The sequence below is a fragment of the Mus pahari genome, chromosome X, assembly GCF_900095145.1.
Source record: "Mus pahari chromosome X, PAHARI_EIJ_v1.1, whole genome shotgun sequence".
NCBI lineage: Eukaryota > Metazoa > Chordata > Mammalia > Rodentia > Muridae > Mus > Mus pahari.
Window position 1 is genome coordinate 2,343,815 of NC_034613.1, and position 9,132 is coordinate 2,352,946.

A 9,132-nucleotide genomic window follows, 5' to 3' on the forward strand; every position below is an offset into this window, starting at 1 on the left:
CCTGCTCTCTTATAGAATCCAAGACTACCAGCCCAGAGATGGTCCTACCCACAATGGGCCCTCCCCCCTTGATCACTAATTGAGAAAATGTCTTACAGCTGTATCTCATGGAGGCATTTCCCCAACTAAATCTCCTTTCTCTGTGATAACTCCAGCCTGTGTCAAGTTGACACAAAACTAGCCAGTACATATGGCTAGTGCATTTATCCATTGAGGAGTGTTGTGGACACTATGCTGCTACTCTGTATTCTAGAGAGGTCCTAGGAATTGACAGAAACATCCCTGAAGAACAGGGTTTTTGTTTGATTTGTGTTTGTTTTTTAATCTCTGGATAGGGGACTGGAGAGATGGCTCATCGGTGAAGAGCACCAGAGGTCCTGAGTTCAATTCCCAGCAACCACATGGTGGCTCACAACCATCTGTAATGGGATCTGATGTCCTCTTCTGGTGTGTCTGAAGACAGCAATGGTGTACTCATATACATAAAATAAATAAATAAATAAATAAATAAATATTTTTTAAAAAAGAAATCTGTTTTGTTTTTTGTTTTTTTGTTTTTAAATCTCTGGATAGGGCTGTGACAGGGCTTTGTTATGCGGCAACAACCACTTAATGGACCTGAAAGCCAAGGAAGGAGGGACAGCTTGGGTTACTGCTCAGTTATAGAGGAGCACTTGCCCTGGTGTGTGTGTGTGTGTGTGTGTGTGTGTGTGTGTGTGTGTGTGGTCCAAGGATGGAGGCTCCAAGTTGAGGCCCCATCACTACAGAAGAAGCAAAATGTTACATTAAATAAGAAAGGTGAAGCAACATTTTGGTCAGTGGCGCTCAAGAGAGTCTTGTGGGGGTGAGGGGAACCTGGCTCCTCCAGCTGCAGTAAACAAGTGTGAGAAAGGAAGGGTTCAAACAGGCCAGTGCTCCCCAAGAGGGAGGGAGTGGGGGGCACGGGGGCCCTGCTCATCCTGCGGAATGCTTCCTATGTCCTGTTTTCTTGTGGGTCACAAAGAGGATGTTTAATTGTTAGCAAAGAAACTTGCTTCCTCCAGCAGGGCTCAAGGTTTGGGAGCCAGGAGTCAGGCCCTGCATTCCCCATGCCACTGGAGGTATCAGTGTCACCATGATGAGACAGACTCGGCCACCCCGTCCTCCAGAAGCCAGTGGAAGAGACACATCAATACTGAAAAGCAGGAGGAGGAAATTTCATCTCTGTGGGCACACTGAAAAGAGGGGCAGAGAGATTCAGCGACAAACTTTTACCACGTTTCTCTTAGATGAGCTAACGTGCGGTCCAAGTTTAAGTAGGGGGTCAGAGTTATGCATAGCTGAGCGAGCTATCCTGGTCAAAGTGTGATTCGGCTCATTGGACCTGTTAGCTGTCTGTGCCAGTCTCTCGAGCAAGATAGTCGGACAAGTTCTAATATCTCTTTCCTAGTGACAAAGTTTCCCCCTGGCTGGCCCCAGATTTCAGCCTTTTTTTTTTTTCCTTTCTTAGCCCAGCATGAGATTCCTGGGGAAATTCCAATTTCTTGGGGGTGCATTGTTTCAATAGTCTAATAGCCAAGGGAAGGGACATAAGTGTCTCTTAAGAATATCCTCATTCCTGCCAGGCCAACCAGTTACACCCAGGCTCTTCCCGGAGCCAGAGGCTCCCACCCAACACCCCACTGAGTGTAAAGGTGTCCTCTGGTCAGCCAGACCAACTCTTTCCGGGAGAGGGCATTTTAAGATTTTGAGGGGAAGAGGAAGCCTGGGCCCAGAAGGGCTTCAATCACTGTGTGGAGGGCAGGGGTGGGGTGAGGAGTCAGGGGTTGCATGGACACAACTTTGAGGGTCAGGAAAGGATTGAAAAGAGTTCCCCGGTGGGGAACCTGCATGAAAGGACAGATTAAATTCCAAATGCAGAAGAGTTTGGCTTTACAGACCATTCATCTATTTGATTCACAAACTTATACTGGGCAGTTAACACGGGCTAAGCGTGGTTATAATTCATCCTCACTACAATTTCCTAAATTAGGCGTTGTCTTGCTCCCAAGGCACAGCAAAATTTAGGAATTTCTCAGGGCTGCAGAGCTAAGGAGGAGTGGCTGAGCAGAGAAAGCTTTTGCCAAAGACTTGCTTGGCTGTGTTTTTCTGCTCCTGGGTTCTGAAAGTGAAAATCAGGGGTCTTCCTGAAGGACCGGATTCTCTCTCTCTCTCTCTCTCTCTCTCTCTCTCTCTCTCTCTCTCTCTCTCTCTGAGATGGTCTCACCATGTAGCTCAGGATGTCTGTAACTGAAGATCTCAGAGCCTCTCAGCCTGCACCATGACCAGACATGGGTCTCCATCTCCTGCTTTCCAAAATGACTTGTGTCTAAATAGGAATGCCATGTCACACAAAGCCCTGCTTTACCGAAGCAGCAAACCCTTAAGTGACCTTGAGTAGGAGTCATACCCTGATCAACTAACAAAGTGTTCTTACCCCTGGCAGGACCTCAAGGCTGCAGACATACTTAACGAACGAACATCTGTTCCTTCCATAACAGGTTGTTCTCCACAGTCAGATCCTACTCTGGGTTCGCATTTCTTTGTGCCAATATATGTATTGTGCCTGATATTCATAGTGCTTTCAAATTTCCAGGAGCTAACAAAGAAACTGGCAGGAATAGCTGAAAGTTCATTGCCCCACCCTAGCTCCTTTGGCAGGAATAATAAGTAATAATAATGACAACAACAATAATAACAACAACAATGACTACTACTACTAATGATGATAATGACACAGCACTTGATGTATGGATTTATTGACCATTTGCTGTGTGTGTGCCTGGTAGCTCTGCTCTGGGCAGTACTGAAGAACTGAGGAAGGCCCTGGCAAGGGAGATGGGTGAGATGGGTGTGTCCGTGGGTGAGGGTATCTATTTTTTTTTTTGTCCAAGGTATATTAATTCTTTAGACAGGAGAGTTCAGATTTTTTTTTCTTGCAGTGCAAATACTTGCCTAGCCCCTCCCCCATTTAGTCCCACGGGCCAAGGTTTCTGCTGACACGTGTCTTTTTCCCTGGCCAGCCTGAAGTACAGATGTACTCTAGGTGGGGGGAGGTTGACAGAGGAGAGAGAAAGTTGCGTAGGCCTGAACAGAAGCGAAGGGGACAGCTGCTGCGGTGCCCCTCACCCTGACCCTGTGCGGTGTAAGGTGTGTGTGTGTGTGTTAATAATGTGGATATAGCTTCCACGTCTGGTCACGTTTTTAGCAGTCAGCACACAGATAGGAACGGTGTATGTGTCTTCCCACTTATTTGCCCAGCTGTGTTTTCTTTCTACACCACCTCCCCAATTTAACATATTTCCTTTTCTGGCAACTGAGGCGTGTGGTACTGTCTACTTGTGCAGTTCAGCTGCGTGGAGGGAGGTGTATGTTGCTTACACGTTTATGTGTGTCCTTTTCAAGCTTTGTGGGTGCATTTCTCACGTGTGTTTTCTCTGTGTGTCTTTCTTTGGTGAGTGGCAACAGATCTGTGCAGAATGGGTGTTTTCTTCCGGAGCCGCGGGATTATACTAGCTGGCTCCTTGTTTCTTCTTGCACAGTTAGGCGCATTTTCTGGAGTTCTGCTTTGTAACATTAGAAATGGCCTTTCGGCATCCTTGCATCTCTTACTTATGTGCCTTTGTATGGTGTCCCTGGACGTTTCATTTCTGAATCTTAGTGTTTGTGTGTGGGCTGTGCGTGGCCATGTGCTTCAATGCAGATGGGTATGCCAATCACTGGGTTTCTCTGGACTGGCATATCTGCTTGTGAGTGTCCGTTTCTCTCTGACTTCAATGGCACACCTGAGTCCACATGCACGAGGTATCCTTTCGAGGCTGGGGCGAGGGGCCCCACTGGCGTCATCTGAATCCAAGTGTAGGAAAGATAAAGGGATGTGCTGTACCCTGTGCACTCATCTGTGCACTCATCTTTGTACCCTGAGCAACTGTATGACTGTGTGGGATCAGTTGGCTGTCTTTGGTCTGCGAGACCCTGGGGGCAACTTTGTCTCTAAGTCAGTATCCTTCTACCAGTTTATGTGTTCTGTGAGGCTTTGATTCAGTGGGTAAGTCCGCTATAGTTCAGCACAGCTGTGAGTTTATGACTGTCCCATAAACCCAGGTACTCCACGTACAATTGGGCAGGAGCCCATAGCATGCTCTCGCCTCTCAGACTGATTCTTTGTGGGTGATTGTGAGTTTTTGTGTGCCCTTTGCTAGACTTGACATCTGCATCATTGAGTTGCTGGATGGAGCTGGGAAGGAGCCCGTTGTGTAGCTGTGGTTCCTGAGTGTGCAAGAGTCTTTCCTATTGTGGGGAAGTAGGTGGGGTGGGGGGCATATAGGCTACCTTTGAAGGCCCAGCCAGCTTCTGGCCTTTCCGGGAATTCTATGCTCCCTGTAGGGGGTAGGCAGGCAGACCAGATTCCACATAGACGCGCTTCTTGTCCTTGTCCACCTGGGCTTCAAGCAGCCTTGTCTAATTAAGCTAGGACTTCAGGAACTCATGCCTTATGCAGGACAGACATGCTTGTCATATCCTTGGATGGAAGTGAATAGACAGACTACATGGGACTTTTAATTAGGGCCTGGACAGGCCCCATTCAATGCCAGGGCTGGACACCAAGACTCTGAGACACACTCAGTTTGCAGACACTGTTCATACTCCTTACTCAACGACACATGTTCTCCCTACCTCCATCTGGGGGACCAACCGTCTAGAGAGTTGTTTTAGATTGGTATCAACTCTGATGACCCAGCTTATCCAACCACTATTACCACTGTCCCTTTGGCCCTTTGGGCTGAAGTGTCTGATCCAAACCTGTTTGGGATGCATTTAGCCGTACATACCTGTCTATTTCCTGTTATTGGCTTTGATCGTCTTTGGCATTCCTCCTGGTTACTGTATGAGCCCATTTCCAACCTACCTGTCTGAGTTGGCCTTCTTTGGCATTTTTTCCCAGTAATCACCTGTCCAAAAGTTTGCCATTTCCTCTTTCCCCGTGTCTACCCTGTTTGTCTTTTTGACCCATGACCTTTCTGTCCTTATGTTGTGTCTCCTGTCCACCTATTTGTCTGAGACTCTTTTTCTTTTTTGTGTCCTCCTCTGCCCTCTTCTACTCTCTGAGTCTGTTCTCCATTTTTTGCTCATCCCTGTCTCTGGATGTGGTTGTATTCCTTCAATCATTCCATCTATCCATTCAGAGCACCCCAACACACACACACACACACACACACCCCACAACCCCCCACAGACATGCATACATGCACACACACACACACACACACACACACACACACACACACACGATTTTCTTTTCTTCCACATGGGTTCAAATAGGAAACCCTCCCTTCTTGTCTCCCTGTAGGGTGCAAAGAAATGAAACTCAATTAAAATTAGCAGTTAGCAGTTCTTCCATTGCCCCCAAACAAAATAACAGAAACACCAAACCACCGAGCTGATCAAAAAACAAACAAACAAAAAAACCCCAAACCTCACTGTTTGGCATGTTGGCAAACTCACTGTGGGACAGGCACCTGGGAAGCAGCTTGGTATGGGATCAGGCAGGCGCAGAGTCATCCCAGTGGGAGCTGAGCTAGCAATGGGGTCCCCGAGGCCAAGCCTGAGCCGTTTCAGCTTTAGGAGATAGAGAAGTATGAAAGCCATGGAGATGGTGGTCCCAGAGACCCTTGGGATGGATGGGCGTTTCAGGGGCTCCCAGAGGACATCTGAGTGAAGTGAGGATGGCCTTTAGGTGCCTTAGTCATAGAAACTGCATTTAGAAGTGATGAGAGCCCCCAGAGGGTACTCGTGGTTTGGGAATTCTCCTCAGCCCAGGAGACAGATTCAGGATGTTTGCCAGGGCCACATCATTTTGTAAAGCCCCATTTTGATTGCGCTGTGAGTAACTACAATAATTTGGTTTTGAGAGGTAAATTAACTTGGTTCTCTAGATTTTCCACCGCCTGGCCCCAGGGAGCCCTAGTAACGGGCAGCCAGGACAGGTGTTGCAGATCACCTAACATCCTTTAACGGACCACTCACCGGTTGTCCCTAGCAATGCTCACCTGCAGGCCCCAAATGGAAACCTTTTAACCTTCCCCTCCACCTGCTTCTCCCCTATTACTAACCCAGCTGATAAGGGAACCCTTGGGCTCTGATTCTAACAGAGACCCATCTGTTCGAATCTGAAGCTTTTCCCCTCCAGATAAAAATCTGCATCGTTCTAAAGCGTTTGTTCCGTTGTCTGTTTTTCTTCTCACTGACCTTTCATTTGGTGGCCCATATGGAGCGTCAGTGTGTGTGAGGTCCCTCTTCAGCCCCTCCTCCCTGCCCCTTTCTCCAGGGTCTGCTTTCCAGTTTGACCCGTTGTGTACATCACCAACTGACTGGACTCTGCATGAGTTTGGAGATTTCTTTTCCTTCTCTGAAAAGTTTCCTCTCTGCCAGGCAGACTTGTCAGAAACCCTAGGGCCTTGTGGCGAGGTTTCCCTGGACTGAACTCTTGGTCTCCTTTGGGGAGTTCACTAGGGATGCTTCTGGCCTCTAGACTGGTTCTTGTACTGAAAGGAGTCACTGGTTGAGGGATACATCTTCCTTTCCACTAGGTTTCTTTCAGGAAAGATCCCCCTCCCCATTTTCACCCTTCCTTGCGGCCTTGAGCCAACAATCCTTTAACTGCCCAGACTTTTTTTGAGCACATCTTAAAATTTTCTACTATAACCCAGCTTGGCCACCGTACCCCTCCAAAAATGGCTACCGTTGCCCAGAGAGTAACAAGGTTTTAATTTCCAAACTCAAGGACCAATGCAATGGAGCATTGTCTGAAGTTTTCTGCACTCAAGTCTTTGTCTTCCTCAGCTTCTGCCCTCCTCTCTGCTCCCCCCCCCCCTGCCATGGCCTTTCAGGTGCTACACTCTCCTAGGTCTGACCCCACTCCTTCTTTGTGATGCTCATGTTTTCTCTTGCCATAAAATGACCTTTTCTATTAGCTGGATGATGCTTTCCAAAACCCGTTACAAAAAGTTCTGCTTCTCTGGAAAACCCTCCTTTGTCCTGACTAAGGCAACTGTCTAGCAAAACCTTTCTAACCAAACTCCTGCTCTAATCAGATAACAAGACTCAGGCAGACTCTCTTTCTGCTCTTTCTGCACCCCCCCCCCCAGCAGCTTGATACGCATGGTGGCTTATGGCCACTAGCCACCCCTCCCCTGAGACTTTCTCTGCCAAATCTCCCCATTTCTGTCTGCTTCCCACTTGTTTTATTATTATTATTATTTTATTTTTTTCCCTGTCTGGCCTAAAACTGGAACGGGCCATTCATCTCCCTGTGGGCATCTTGCCCATACCCGCCTGCAGGGATCGATCAGAGACGAACTCACCATGCCTACACCTGCAGTTTCTCCAGCTAGACTTCGAGATCAAAGCAAGCACCAAATTTTCAGCTTGTCTGAAATGGCCACTCTGTCTTCACCCACCTGGCTGCCCTGGGGAACATGCCGGAGGCTCTCTCTGTTACTGACCTTCTGAGTTATATTTTAAGTTACATTTCAGACATTTTATTACATTTTTATTTCTTTATCTAGTGTTGTGGTGGCGGGGGTGGTGGTGGTGGTGCACACCAGACCATATAGGTGGAAGGTCAGGAGACAACTTGACCCAGTTCTTCTATCACATGGATCCCGGGGATTGAACTCAGTTCATCTGGTAGGGCAACAAGTGTTCTTACCTGCTGAGCCATTGATGGGTCCCTGCATTATTTGTTTTGAAAAAAACAACAAACAAACAACCCAGACCTAAACTAGTTCAATCTACAGACTTGCATACAGCGTCTCTAGCCTGCAGGGATGCGTCGTTCAGTTGCATGGCTTTTGCTGACTGTCCCCTAGCTTCCTGCCCCACCCCAGTCTTTGAAACTTCTCTCAGCCAAGCTGCAAGAGATAAGATGCTCTAGCAGGGAGAGGGGGTTAAACTGCCCCAATGAACTCCCAGCTGTGTTCCCATTTCTCAGAGGCCCACAGTCTGCCCAGATAGAAAAGTTTTACAGGAGTCCTGCCCTTTGGTGATTACATGGGATCATGTAATTTTGTGTGTGTTTGTCATCTATGTTCATAAAGGTTGCGTTACATGGATGTAAATTGTCTTTACACGTTGTAAAACAAGTGGCCACTGTTAAGATAATAGAGTTCTATGTATCTGGTTTTAAGATGTGTTTATATGGGGAGTGGGCTGGAGAGGAAGTTTGGTGATCAAAAGCACCCACTGCTCTTCTAGACGACCTTAGTTTGGTTCTCAGCAACTATAACAGGTGGTTCACAACCCTCTGTAACTATGAACTGCAGCTTCAGGGGATTTGACATCTTCAGCCTCCATAGTCAACTGCACTCATTTGTGAGTTGTGCACATAGGGCTGGAAAGATGGATGGCTCAGCGGTTAGACTGCTTCTCTTGCAGAGGACCAGGGATCAGTTCCTAGCTCCCACATGGTGGCTCACAACAGTCTGTAACTCTGATTCTGAGAGATCTGATGACCCTTTAGGCCCCTCCACAAGTGCCAAGCATGCACGTGGTGAACATATATACATGCCAGCGAACAGACACATAAAATGAATAAACCTTAAAAAAAAGATGTGTGAATGTGTATGGCTATGTATGAGTGCATATATATGTATATATGTAAACATACTAAGGTGACTTAATTTTTAAAATGGCATAAACAGTTTTCCTATTCAGTATATTTAAAATACTCACTATATTTTCTTGTACTGTTAAACATTTGTGATACATTGTACACGTTTTCGGTGTCCCAAATAAAAGTTATTTTTGTGCATGGGTGCTTTGCATGCATGCATGCATGTCTGCATACTAGTGACATATGTATATTACCCATGGAGCTGAGAAGAGGGCAATGGATCCTTTGGAACTAGAATTACAGAAAATTTTCAGCTTTATGTGAGTGCTGGGAACTGAACTAGGGTTTTCTTCAAATATAAATATGAAATATAACTGGTTTGCTGGGTGTGGTGGCGCACGCCTTTAATCCCAGCACTCGGGAGGTAGAGGCAGGCGGATTTCTGAGTTCGAGGCCAGCCTGGTCTACAGAGTGAGTTCCAGGACAGCCAGGGCTACACA